Consider the following 14199-nt stretch of genomic DNA (forward strand, 5'->3'; position numbering starts at 1 on the left):
ATAACATTGGCCAGTGTGATACATAATTTTAACATGAACAGCACATATACGCATATTACGCAGAAATGAACAGGCTCTTAAAAGCTAATATCCTGGAAAACCAAAATTATTTTTTTGTTTATATATATAAAACCATTTCACCCTCCCTGCCTGATTGCTCCTTCTTTACCAGGCCATATTTTGCAATTATGACACCAGCGTCAATTTATGTGGTAATGACTTTGGAATGCTTCAGCAAATCTCAGTTGTACTATGGTAGAGGTAAATTTATGTTCACATTTTTTGCGCTTGGTTGTGAAAATATTGGAATCTTGCCAAAATTTTGCAATTTTCAAACTTTTAATTTTTAAGCCCACAAACTAGATAGCTATATCACACAAAAAAACAACATTTATCACATGTGTACTTTACATCAGCATAATTTTTAAAACAATTTGTTTTTGTTAGGAAGTTAGAAAGGTTAACAATTGATCAGCAGTTTCTAATTTTTCCACAAAAATTTACAAAACCAATTTTTGAAGTGACTTTGGAGGGCCTATATGACACAAAATACCCAAAAGTGACACCATTCTAAAAACTGCATCCCACAAAGTGCTCGAAACCACATTCATGAAGTTTATTAACCCTTCAGGTGTTTCACAGGGTTACATTTTCCCAAGGGTAACAGGAGAAAATTTACCATACAATTTGCTGTGCAATTTCTCTTGAGTACGCCAATATGCCAAATGTGGTAGAAAACCATTATTTGGCACCATTTCACTTTTTGGAACACAAAATTGGATGGAATAGATAGCAGACACTATGTCATTTCTACAGTGCCCCTGATGTGCATAAACAGTGGAAACCCCCCCCACAAGTGACTCCATCTTGGAAACAAGACCCTTTAAGGAACCTAACTAGCTGCATGGGGAGCACCTTGAACCTGCAGGTGCTTCCCAGAATTTTATAACATTGAGCCGTGAAATAAAAAAAATAAATTTTCCCAACAAAAAAATGTCAGGGTAACAGGAGAAAATGGACCATATAATTTGTTGTGCAATTTATCCTGAGTAAACCGACACCCCATATGTAGTGGAAAACTATTATTTGGGTGCATGGCAGGGCTTGGAAGGGGTGCCATTTGACTTTTAGAGCACAAAATTGACTGGAATAGATAGTGGACATCATGTTGCATTTGCAGAGCCACTGATGTGCCTAAATAGTGAGCATGTTGACACCACATTTGCCTCACATAATTGTATACCATTGGGAGGTGAAGAAAGAATAATTTCGTTTTTACCACTAAAATGTTGTTTCGGCCCCAAGTTGTTAATTTTTATAAGGTCTAATAGGAAAAAAAATGGACCTCTCAGTTGCAGTCAGTGCAATTTCTCCTGATTGCGACAATACCCTACATGTAATTGGGAAATACTTTTCAGGCACAGTGGAAAGCTCAGAAGGCAAGGAGCGCCATATTATAGAACACATTTTGTTGTTATGGTTTGCGGGTCCCATGCCACATTGGCAGAGCTCTTGAGGTGCCAAAACAGCAGAACACCCCTTTTCATAAGTGACCCCATTTTACATACTATGCCTCTAGATTAATCTAAGGGTGCGGTGATCATATTGACACCATGGGTGTTTCACAGAATTTTATACCATTAGGCAGTGAAGAAAAAATAATTACATTTTTACCAAAAAAATTTAATTTTAGCCCAAGATTTTACATTTTCACATGGTGAAATTGGTAAAGATGGCACCAAAACTTGCCACGGATGTTGCTGAATGAAAATTGCAAACCTGCCATTGTAGCCACCAGTACATTGTAGTGCCCAGCACATTACGCCCAGCGGGCTCTCATCGCTGCAGAAATGCTAACTGCAGTTTAGGCACACTGTGGGGCGCCGAAGCGAGGGGGACATTAGTATTTTGGAGAGCAGAATTTTCTGGATTCCTTTGGGGGGGACGAAGAGCCATTTTGCTTTTCCAGAACCTTTGTGCAACCAGTAAAGTGGAAGCTCCTATATTTCCATTGATAAATGATGGACCTGAGTAGGGACTTGGTTTTTTGTGGATTGAGTTGAAGCTCTTATTGTGAACATTTTACATAACAGTTCGGATCACATTTATCCTGTGCTCTACGCTGAGCACTTACATTGGGGTGTCTGTTGTGAATTCTGTTATCGAACTCCCTCCTGTGGTCATGAATGGTACTTCGGCGAGTTCTGTCCATGGACTCCCTCTGGTGGCTGTGAGTGGAGCTGCTGCTTCTGAGGTTCCTTCCACAGGTGACGTAGTTTATTCTTTGGCTGGCTGTTCTATTTAACTCCACTCAGATCGTTACTCCATGCCAGCTGTCAATGTTCTTGTACTGGTTCAGTTCGCTCTTGGATCTTTCTGGTGACCTGTCTACTCCAGCAGAAGCTAAGTTCCTGCTAGTTATTTATTTGTTCATTGTTTCCTTGTCCAGCTGGCTATCATGATCTTGCCCTGCTAGCTGGAAGCTCTGGGATGCAGAGTGGCACCTCCGCACCGTGAGTCGGTGCGGAGGTCTTTTTGCACACTCTGCGTGGTCTTTTTGTAGGGTTTTGTGCTGACCGCAAAGATACCTTTCCTATCCTCAGTCTGTTTAGTAAGTCTGGCCTCCCTTTGCTAAAACCTGTTTCATTTCTGTGTTTGTGACTTTCATCTTATCTCACAGTCAATATATGTGGGGGGCTGCCTTTTCCTTTGGGGAATTTCTCTGAGGCAAGGTAGGCTTTATTTTCTATCTTTAGGGCTAGTTAGCTCTTAGGCTGTGAAGAGGCGTCTAGGTCGTGTTAGGTACGCTCCACGGCTATTTCTAGTTGTGTGATAGGATTAGGGGTTGCGGTCGGCAGAGCTCCCACTTCCCAGAGCTTGTCCTGTGTCAGTTTAACCATCAGGTCGTTCCAGGTGCTCCTAACCACCAGGTCATAACAGTACAGCTGGCCCAAAGTATTAATGCATCTCAATAGAGGGATAAGAGAAGTTCTGAGACCATTTTTTTTTCTCTGCAGTGTTTGTTGTCTTTCTTTTCCCCTAAGCCTCTGGGTGGTTCAGGACACAGGTGTAGATATGCAGATGCATGTAAAGAAGCTGCGGAGACACCATCACGTGTTTCTTGACGCAAGCAGTGAATAGCCAGGCCTTTTTTCCGGGAAGGAACAACCATGGGAAGGGCAGCATCCTATGAAGGAAAGCCACCTATGCCAAGCATGGTATCCATCCACAGACAGCTGTTTCGGGGTTTTTGCCCCTCATCAGTGTGGAGTAGGAATCTGGCTATTAGGAGCAGTGCCTAGTAAAAAGGCTATAAAGGCACAGATGATTGGCCTCGGGGAGACCAAAACATCCTACACCGCGGAGACACCATCACGTGTTTCTCAACGCAGTGATTCCAGAACACTGCCCCCATCCCTTATGGGAAATATGCAGATGCATGTAAAGAAGCTGCGGAGACACCATCACGTGTTTATCGACGCAAGCAGTGAATAGCCAGGCCTTTCCCCGGGAAGGAACAACCACGGGAAGGGCAGCATCCTATGAAGGAAAGCCACCTATGCCAAGCATGGTATCCATCCACAGACAGCTGTTTCGGGGTTTTTGCCCCTCATCAGTGTGGAGTAGGAATCTGGCTATTAGGAGCAGTGCCTAGTAAAAAGGCTATAAAGGCACAGATGATTGGCCTCGGGGAGACCAAAACATCCTACACCGCGGAGACACCATCACGTGTTTCTCAATGCAGTGATTCCAGAACACTGCCCCCATCCCTTATGGGAAATATGCAGATGCATGTAAAGAAGCTGCGGAGACACCATCACGTGTTTCTCGATGCAAGCAGTGAATAGCCAGGCCTTTCCCCGGGAAGGAACAACCACGGGAAGGGCAGCATCCTATGAAGGAAAGCCACCTATGCCAAGCATGGTATCCATCCACAGACAGCTGTTTCGGGGTTTTTGCCCCTCATCAGTGTGGAGTAGGAATCTGGCTATTAGGAGCAGTGCCTAGTAAAAAGGCTATAAAGGCACAGATGATTGGCCTCGGGGAGACCAAAACATCCAACACCGCGGAGACACCATCACGTGTTTCTCAACGCAGTGATTCCAGAACACTGCCCCCATCCCTTATGGGAAATATGCAGATGCATGTAAAGAAGCTGCGGAGACACCATGACGTGTTTCTCGACACAAGCAGTGAATAGCCAGGCCTTTCCCCGGGAAGGAACAACCACGGGAAGGGCAGCATCCTATAAAGGAAAGCCACCTATGCCAAGCATGGTATCCATCCACAGACAGCTGTTTCGGGGTTTTTGCCCCTCATCAGTGTGGAGTAGGAATCTGGCTATTAGGAGCAGTGCCTAGTAAAAAGGCTATAAAGGCACAGATGATTGGCCTCGGGGAGACCAAAACATCCAACACCGCGGAGACACCATCACGTGTTTCTCAACGCAGTGATTCCAGAACACTGCCCCCATCCCTTATGGGAAATATGCAGATGCATGTAAAGAAGCTGCGGAGACACCATCACGTGTTTCTCGACGCAAGCAGTGAATAGCCAGGCCTTTCCCCGGGAAGGAACAACCACGGGAAGGGCAGCATCCTATGAAGGAAAGCCACCTATGCCAAGCATGGTATCCATCCACAGACAGCTGTTTCCAACCCCGAAACAGCTGTCTGTGGATGGATACCATGCTTGGCATAGGTGGCTTTCCTTCATAGGATGCTGCCCTTCCCGTGGTTGTTCCTTCCCGGGGAAAGGCCTGGCTATTCACTGCTTGCGTCGAGAAACACGTGATGGTGTCTCCGCAGCTTCTTAACATGTATCTGCATATTTCCCATAAGGGATGGGGGCAGTGTTCTGGAATCACTGCGTTGAGAAACACGTGATGGTGTCTCCGCGGTGTTGGATGTTTTGGTCTTCCCGAGGCCAATCATCTGTGCCTTTATAGCCTTTTTACTAGGCACTGCTCCTAATAGCCAGATTCCTACTCCACACTGATGAGGGGCAGAAACCCCGAAACAGCTGTCTGTGGATGGATACCATGCTTGGCATAGGTGGCTTTCCTTCATAGGATGCTGCCCTTCCCGTGGTTGTTCCTTCCCGGGGAAAGGCCTGGCTATTCACTGCTTGCATCGAGAAACACGTGATGGTGTCTCCGCAGCTTCTTAACATGTATCTGCATATTTCCCATAAGGGATGGGGGCAGTGTTCTGGAATCACTGCGTTGAGAAACACGTGATGGTGTCTCCGCGGTGTTGGATGTTTTGGTCTTCCCGAGGCCAATCATCTGTGCCTTTATAGCCTTTTTACTAGGCACTGCTCCTAATAGCCAGATTCCTACTCCACACTGATGAGGGGCAGAAACCCCGAAACAGCTGTCTGTGGATGGATACCATGCTTGGCATCGGTGGCTTTCCTTCATAGGATGCTGCCCTTCCCGTGGTTGTTCCTTCCCGGGGAAAGGCCTGGCTATTCACTGCTTGCGTCGAGAAACACGTGATGGTGTCTCCGCAGCTTCTTTACATGCATCTGCATATTTCCCATAAGGGATGGGGGCAGTGTTCTGGAATCACTGCATTGAGAAACACGTGATGGTGTCTCCGCGGTGTTGGATGTTTTGATCTCCCCGAGGCCAATCATCTGTGCCTTTACAGGTGTAGATATGGACATTCAAGGTCTGTCCTCTTGTGTGGATCATATCACTGCAAGGGTACAAAACATTCAAGATTTTGTGGTTCAGAATCCGATGTTAGAGCCTAGAATTCCAATTCCTGATTTGTTTTCTGGGGATAGATCTAAGTTCCTGAATTTCAAAAATAATTGTAAACTGTTTCTAGCTTTGAAACCCCGCTCCTCTGGTGACCCCGTTCAACAAGTAAAAATCATTATTTCTTTGTTGCGTAGTGACCCTCAAGACTGGGCATTTTCCCTTGCACCAGGAGATCCTACATTGCGTGATGTAGATGCGTTTTTTCTGGCGCTTGGATTGCTTTATGATGAACCAAATTCAGTGGATCAGGCAGAGAAAATCTTGCTGGCTTTGTGTCAGGGTCAGGATGAAGCGGAGGTGTACTGTCAGAAGTTTAGAAAGTGGTCTGTGCTTACTCAGTGGAATGAGTGTGCCCATGCGGCAATTTTCAGAAAGGGTCTTTCTGAAGCCCTTAAGGATGTCATGGTGGGATTTCCCACACCTGCTGGTCTGAATGAGTCTATGTCCTTGGCCATTCAGATCGATCGGCGCTTGCGTGAGCGCAAAGCTGTGCACCATTTGGTGGTATTCTCTGAGCATAGGCCTGAGCCTATGCAGTGAGATAGGACTTTGACTAGAGCTGAACGGCAAGAACACAGACGTCGGAAGGGGCTGTGTTTTTACTGTGGTGATTCCACTCATGCTATCTCCGATTGTCCTAAGCGCACTAAGCGGTTCGCTAGGTCTGCCACCATTAGTACGGTACAGTCTAAATTTCTTTAGTCCGTTACTCTGATTTGATCTCTGTCGTCCTATTCTGTTATGGCATTTGTGGATTCAGGCGCTGCCCTGAATTTGATGGACTTGGAGTTTGCCAGGCGCTGTGGTTTTTTCTTGGAGCCCTTGCAGTATCCGATTCCATTGAGAGGAATTGATGACCATGTGCATGGCTCCTGCACATCAGGAGGATATTCGCTTTTTGGTGTTGCATAATCTGCATGATGTGGTCGTTTTGGGGTTGCCATGGCTACAGGTCCATAATCCAGTATTGGATTGGAAATCTATGTCCGAGTCCGGCTGGGGTTGTCAGGGGGTACATGGTGATGTTCCATTGCTGTCAATTTCGCCTTCCACTCCTTCTGAAGTCCCTGAGTTTTTGTCAGATTACCGGGATGTATTTGAAGAGCCCAAATCCGGTGCCTTACCTCCTCATAGGGATTGCGATTGTGCTATTAATTTGATTCCTGGTAGTAAGTTTTCTAAGGGCCGACTGTTTAATTTATCTGTGCCAGAGCACGCCGCTATGCGGAGTTATATAAAGGAATCCTTGGAGAAAGGTCATATTCGCCCGTCGTCATCACCGTTGGGAGCAGGGTTCTTTTTTGTGGCCAAGAAGGATGGCTCTTTGAGACCTTGTATTGATTAAAGTCTTCTTAATAAGATCACAGTCAAATTTCAGTACCCTTTGCCGCTGCTGTCTGATTTGTTTGCTCAGATTAAGGGGGCTAGTTGGTTCACCAAGATAGATCTTTGAGGGGCGTATAATCTTGTGCGAATTAAACAGGGCGATGAATGGAAAACAGCATTTAATACGCCCGAGGGCCATTTTGAGTACCTGGTTATGCCATTCGGGCTTTCTAATGCTCCATCTGTGTTTCAGTCCTTTATGCATGACATCTTCCGAGAGTACCTGGATAGATTCATGATTGTATATTTGGATGATATTTTGGTCTTTTCGGATGATTGGGAGTCTCATGTGAAGCAGGTCAGAATGGTGTTCCAGGTCCTTCGTGCGAATTCCTTGTTTGTGAAGGGGTCGAAATGTCTCTTTGGGGTTCAGAAGGTTTCATTTTTGGGTTTCATTTTTCCCCTTCTACTATCGAGATGGACCCTGTTAAAGTTCAGGCCATTTATGATTGGACTCAGCTGACATCTGTGAAGAGCCTACAGAAGTTCCTGGGCTTTGCTAATTTTTACCATCGCTTCATCGCTAATTTTTCTAGTGTTGCTAAACCGTTGACTGATTTGACCAAGAAAGGTGCTGATGTGGTCAATTAGTCCTCTGTGGCTGTAGAGGGTTTTCAGGAGTTGAAGCGTCGTTTTTCTTCTGCCCCTGTGTTGTGCCAGCCAGATGTTTTGCTCCCGTTTCAGGTCGAGGTTGATGCTTCAGAGATTAGAGCAGGGGCTGTTTTGTCGCAAAGAAGTTCTGATGGCTCGGTGATGAAACCATGTGCCTTCTTTTCTAGAAAATTCTCGCCTGCTGAGCGCAATTATGATGTTGGCAATCGAGAGTTGTTGGCCATGAAGTGGGCATTCGAGGAGTGGCGACATTGGCTTGAAGGAGCCAAACATCGCGTGGTGGTCTTGATGGATCACAAGAATTTGACTTATCTCGAGTCTGCCAAACGGTTGAATCCTAGACAGGCTCGATGGTCGTTGTTTTTCTCCCGTTTTGATTTTGTGGTTTTGTACCTTCCGGGCTCTAAGAATGTGAAGGCTGATGCCCTGTCAAGGAGTTTTGTGCCTGACTCTCCGGGTGTTCCTGAGCCGGCGGGTATTCTCAAAGAGGGGGTAATTTTGTCTGCCATCTCCCCTGATTTGCGGCACGTGCTGCAGAAGTTTCAGGCTGATAGACCTGACCGTTGTCCAGTGGAGAAACTGTTTGTCCCTGATAGATGGACTAGTAGAGTTATCTCTGAGGTTCATTGTTCGGTGTTGGCGGGTCATCCTGGAATCTTTGGTACCAGAGATTTGGTGGCTAGATCCTTTTGGTGGCCTCCTTTGTCACGGGATGTGCGTTCTTTTGTGCAGTCCTGTGGGACTTGTGCTCGGGCTAAGCCCTGCTGTTCTCGTGCCAGTGGGTTGCTTTTGCCCTTGCCAGTCCCGAAGAGACCCTGGACGCATATTTCCATGGATTTTATTTCAGATCTCCCTGTCTCTCAAAGGATGTCGGTCATTTGGGTGGTTTGTGATCGCTTCTCTAAGATGGTCCATTTGGTACCCTTGTCTAAATTGCCTTCCTCCTCTGATTTGGTGCCATTGTTTTTCCAGCATGTGATTCGTTTGCATGGCATTCCGGAGAACATCGTCTCGGACAGAGGTTCCCAGTTTGTTTCGAGGTTTTGGCGGTCCTTTTGTGCTAAGATGGGCATTGATTTGTCTTTTTCTTCGGCTTTCCATCATCAGACAAATGGCCAAACCGAACGAACTAATCAGACTTTGGAAACATATCTGAGATGCTTTGTTTCTGCTGATCAGGATGATTGGGTGTCCTTCTTGCCTTTGGCTGAGTTCGCCCTTAATAATCGGGCCAGCTCGGCTACTTTGGTTTCGCCTTTTTTCTGTAATTCTGGTTTCCATCCTCGTTTCTCTTCAGGGCAGGTTGAGCCTTCAGACTGTCCTGGTGTGGATACGGTGGTGGACAGGTTGCAGCAGATTTGGACTCATGTGGTGGACAATTTGACATTGTCCCAGGAGAATGCTCAACGTTTCGCTAACCGCCGGCGCTGTGTTGGTCCCCTACTTCGTGTTGGGGATTTGGTTTGGTTGTCATCTCGTCATGTTCCTATGAAGGTTTCCTCTCCTAAGTTTAAGCCTCGTTTCATTGGTCCGTATAAGATTTCTGAAGTTCTCAATCCTGTGTCATTTCGTTTGGCCCTTCCAGCTTCTTTTGCCATCCATAATGTGTTCCATAGGTCGTTATTGCGGAGATACGTGGCGCCTATGGTTACCTCCGTTGATCCTCCTGCCCCGGTGTTGGTCGAGGGGGAGTTGGAGTATGTGGTGGAGAAGATTTTGGATTCTCGTATTTCGAGACGGAAACTCCAGTACCTGGTCAAGTGGAAGGGTTATGGTCAGGAAGATAATTCCTGGGTTTTTGCCTCTGATGTTCATGCTGCCGATCTAGTTCTTGCCTTTCATTTGGCTCGTCCTGATCGGCCTGGGGGCTCTGGTGAGGGTTCGGTGACCCCTCCTCAAGGGGGGGGGTACTGTTGTGAATTCTGTTATCGAACTCCCTCCTGTGGTCATGAATGGTACTTCGGCGAGTTCTGTCCATGGACTCCCTCTGGTGGCTGTGAGTGGAGCTGCTGCTTCTGAGGTTCCTTCCACAGGTGACGTAGTTTATTCTTTGGCTGGCTGTTCTATTTAACTCCACTCAGATCGTTACTCCATGCCAGCTGTCAATGTTCTTGTACTGGTTCAGTTCGCTCTTGGATCTTTCTGGTGACCTGTCTACTCCAGCAGAAGCTAAGTTCCTGCTAGTTATTTATTTGTTCATTGTTTCCTTGTCCAGCTGGCTATCATGATCTTGCCCTGCTAGCTTGAAGCTCTGTGATGCAGAGTAGCTTACAAGTGCTTAAAACTGTGGCAGACATCTCTTTTGTGCACACCTAAGAAGACGGACACCACCGGATCACAGTACAGACAGAGTCCACAGTGCCTCCATCTACCTCATTATAGGAAATCTTATGTTGAGGTTTCCGTCTGGAACACAAATTTCAGAAATGTTCACAAAAACGCTGGATAAATGTGCGCCAAGCCTTACTGCTATCTTTGGGAGGAAAAATAAAGAAATCAGCAGCAGGTGAAGAATTGGTTTTATTTAATTTTTAACATTGTTCCTTGTGTGGCTAAAAGTAATTAGATTACATAATTCATCGAGTTGGTGCGATTACAGCAATAGAAGATTTATATAGGTTTTTTGTCCTATTTGGCTGCTGTCACCCCATCAGCACAGCCCTCACCTCATTTTATTGCCTACCATCAGCACAGCCTCTCCACTCATTTCCCTCCCCCCATCTGCACAGCCCCTCCCCTAATTTTATGCCCCCTGCACAGAAATATAAGAATGAAAAAAAAACTCATACTCACCTAATCCAGGCTCCCGGTCTACCATCTTCTCTGTGTAGCACTGAGCGCTAGATGGCGTAATAACGTCACTGCACCGCACCATCCGACGTCCCCTTTGTGCACCTTCTCCAACAAGGAGCAGTCCGAAAGTGGCCTGTACCTTACTCGAGATCCTAGTGGAGCAGAGGAGATGACAGTTCCTCTGCTCCTGTCCTAGGCAGCACACACATCAATCGTATTCACGTCTAATAGACGCAAATGCAATGTAAATGCAATTGAGCGCAGGGAGGGAGTGACAGCCAGTGCGCAGGACAGAGAGAGGGGTGAGCTGTGTCACTGACTGACATCGCTCACCTCAGTGTCTGCGACCCCCTTGGATAGGCAGGAGGTAGCACTCTAGGCAGGTGCCTACACTGTCTACCCCTCATCCCGGCCCTGTGTGGATTATATCACTCTCTACCTGCCCTCAGTGTGGAGTCTGTCACCAGGGACAGACAAGGATTGAAACTCAGCCCTGGCATTTGAAATCACAGAGGCCCATGCTGTCCTCGCCCCTGAAACATAGATGGGGAAATATTACTAATATTACCCTGCCTGGAGGAAATCAAGAGTTTGTTACAAGACCAATATTTCTAATAATACTGATAATATTGCTATATAAGATTAAATAATTATAATATAAAAATTATAATATTGCAATATTACAGACAAATACTAAGAAACCATAACCAATTATTACCAGCATATACCTTTATAATAATACCACCATACTGATTTTTAAAGGGTTTGAAGTTAAAGTCTATGTAAACTTCAGACTTCTGAATCCTCATAGCACACACTGTGAGGATTCTCCGTTGCTGGCATTGGGAGCGGGCCGTCATGGCTTTGCTAATTTCACTTGTATTGAGCAAGACCATGTACATCTAGTCAGCACCTGACTGCATGTATGCAAATCACATACTTGCGGTAAAATTATGGCGTAACTACAGTAGGTGCAAGGGTTGCAATCGCTTCCAGGCCCTGGAGCATAGGGGGCCCAAAACGTCCCTTTGGCCTATATAAAAAGACTAATGCTATTAAAACGAGCAATAACCATTAGTGATTTAGCTTTTTTTGCCCAGGAGAGGTGACATATCAGGACAGGGACCCAACTTTAAAGGATGCCTTAATATTGCAGTTAGGCTTACATATATTGGCCAATCTATGAGCTACGTACCTTCTTTTTTACGGTATTTTTCATGTCAATTTTGCAGATGAATATTTCATATATACACTATATAGCGTTTGTTTTCCCTTTTTCACATTTTCTATGTTAGTAATGCAGTTTCAATGTTCTAGAGTAATCATTCTTGGTAAATCATGGTGCAACCTTTATAGTTTTTCAAAATACACGCTTTTTTGGTTGGCACCTGTTCACACTAGCTTGGATGTGCTGGTCTTTTACTCTATATGTATGAAATCCTTTTTGGACATGTGCACTCCCACTGCAATCATCCATGGGTGAGTAGTTAACTGGTCCATTCCTGCCCCATAAATTGTAGGCTTTTTTGCCCAAGAGAGGTGACATATGAGGACAGGGACACAACTTTGAAGGACGCCTTGACATGGCAGTTGGGCGCACATATTTTGGCCAACCTATGGGCTAAGTAACTTCTTTTTTCACTGTATTTTTCATAGCAATTTTGCAGATGAATAATTCACATATACAGTGGGTACAGAAAGTAGTCAGACCAGTAGCGTAGCTACCGGGGGGTAGAGGGGGCCATCGCCCCAGGCCCCGCCCTCTGAGGGGGCCCACCCAGAGCTACGCTACTGCAACTGCATCGGCGCGTATAGCAATTACATTCTGCGGCAGAGCAGGGAGAATCAATCTCCCTGTTCTGCCGCTATGGGGCCCCTGAGCATGTGGGGGGCCCGGTGCCAGCAATGGGCCACCCCCCCCCCCATTATCGCAACGTGAGCTGTATCAGCATCTAGCCGATACAGCTCACCGCATTGATGAGGGAAGGAGCGCTGCGCTGCGCTCCTTCTCCCATCATCCCCCACACTGACAGCGGACGCGATGATGTCACCGCCCGACGCCCGATGTCAGTAGATGAGCGGGAGCAGGGAGCGCCGCTGGAACAAGAAGGAAGAGAGGTGAGTATTTATTGTTTATTTATAGGATCTGCCTATGGGAGGTGCCTTATATACAGGATCTGCCTATGGGAGGTGCCTTATATACAGGATCTGCCTATTGGAGGTGCCTTATATACAGGATCTGCCTATTGGGGGGTCCTACCTTATATAGAGGATCTGCCTATTGGGGGGGTGCTGCCTTATATACAGGATCTGCCTATTGGTGGGTGCTGCCTTATATACAGGTTGTGCCTATTGGGGGGTGCTGCCTTATATACAGGATCTGCCTATGGGGGGTGCTGCCTTATATACAGGATCTGCCTATTGGGGGGTGCTGCCTTATATATAGGATCTGCCTATTGGCTGGGTGCTGCCTTATACACAGGATCTGCCTATGGGGGGGGGGGGGGGGTGATGCCTTATATACAGGATCTGCCTATTGGGGGGGTGCTGCCTTATATACAGGATCTGCCTATTGGGGGAGTGCTGCCTTATATACAGGATCTACCTATTGGAGGGGTGCTGCCTTATATACAGGATCTGCCTATTGGAGGGGTGCTGCCTTATATACAGCACCTGCTTATTGGGGGGGGGTGCTGCCTTATATATAGGATCTGTCTATTGGGGGGTGCTGCCTTATATACAGGATCTGCCTATTGGGGTGGTGCTGCCTTATATACAGGATCTGCCTATTGGGGGTGCTGCCTTATATACAGGATCTGCCTATTGGGGGGTGCTGCCTTATATACAGGGTCTGCCTATTGGGGGTGCTGCCTTATATACAGGATCTGCCTATTGGGGGGGGGGTGCAGCCTTATATACAGGATCTGCCTATTGGGGGGTGCTGCCTTATATATAGGATCTGCCTATGGGGGTGCCTTATATACAGGATCTGCCTATGGGGTGCTGCCTTATATACAGGATCTGCCTATGGGGGGCTGCCTTATATATAGGATCTGCCTATGGAGGGGTGCTGCCTTATACTACAGGATCTGCCTAAGGGGGTGCTGCTTAATACTACAGGATCTGCCTATGGGGGTTGCTGCCTTATACTACAGGATCTGCCTATGGGAGGGTGCTGCTTTATCCTACAGGATCTGCCTATGGGGATGCTGCTTAATACTACAGGGACTGCCTATGGGGGTACTGTCTTATACTACAGGTTCTGCCTATGGGGTGCTGCCTTATACTACAGGGTCTACCTATGGGGTGCTGTCTTATACTACAGGGTCTGCCTATGGGGTACTGTCTTATACTACAGGGTCTGCCGATAGGGGTCCTGTCTTATACTACAGGGTCTGCTTATGGGGTACTGTCTTATACTACAGGGTCTGCAGATAGGGGTGCTGTCTTATACTACAGGATCTGCTAATGGGGGTGCTGCTTTATACTACAGGGTCTGCCTATAGGGGTACTGTCTTATACTACAGGGTCTGCCTATGGGGGTGCTGCCTTGTACTATATTGAGGACTATTTGGCACATTATACTATATGGAGGTTATCTATGGGGCCATCATACAGTGTGGGGATTACAGTGAAGG

This window comes from Ranitomeya imitator, chromosome 2 (assembly GCF_032444005.1).
Source record: "Ranitomeya imitator isolate aRanImi1 chromosome 2, aRanImi1.pri, whole genome shotgun sequence".
Taxonomy (NCBI): Eukaryota; Metazoa; Chordata; class Amphibia; order Anura; family Dendrobatidae; genus Ranitomeya; species Ranitomeya imitator.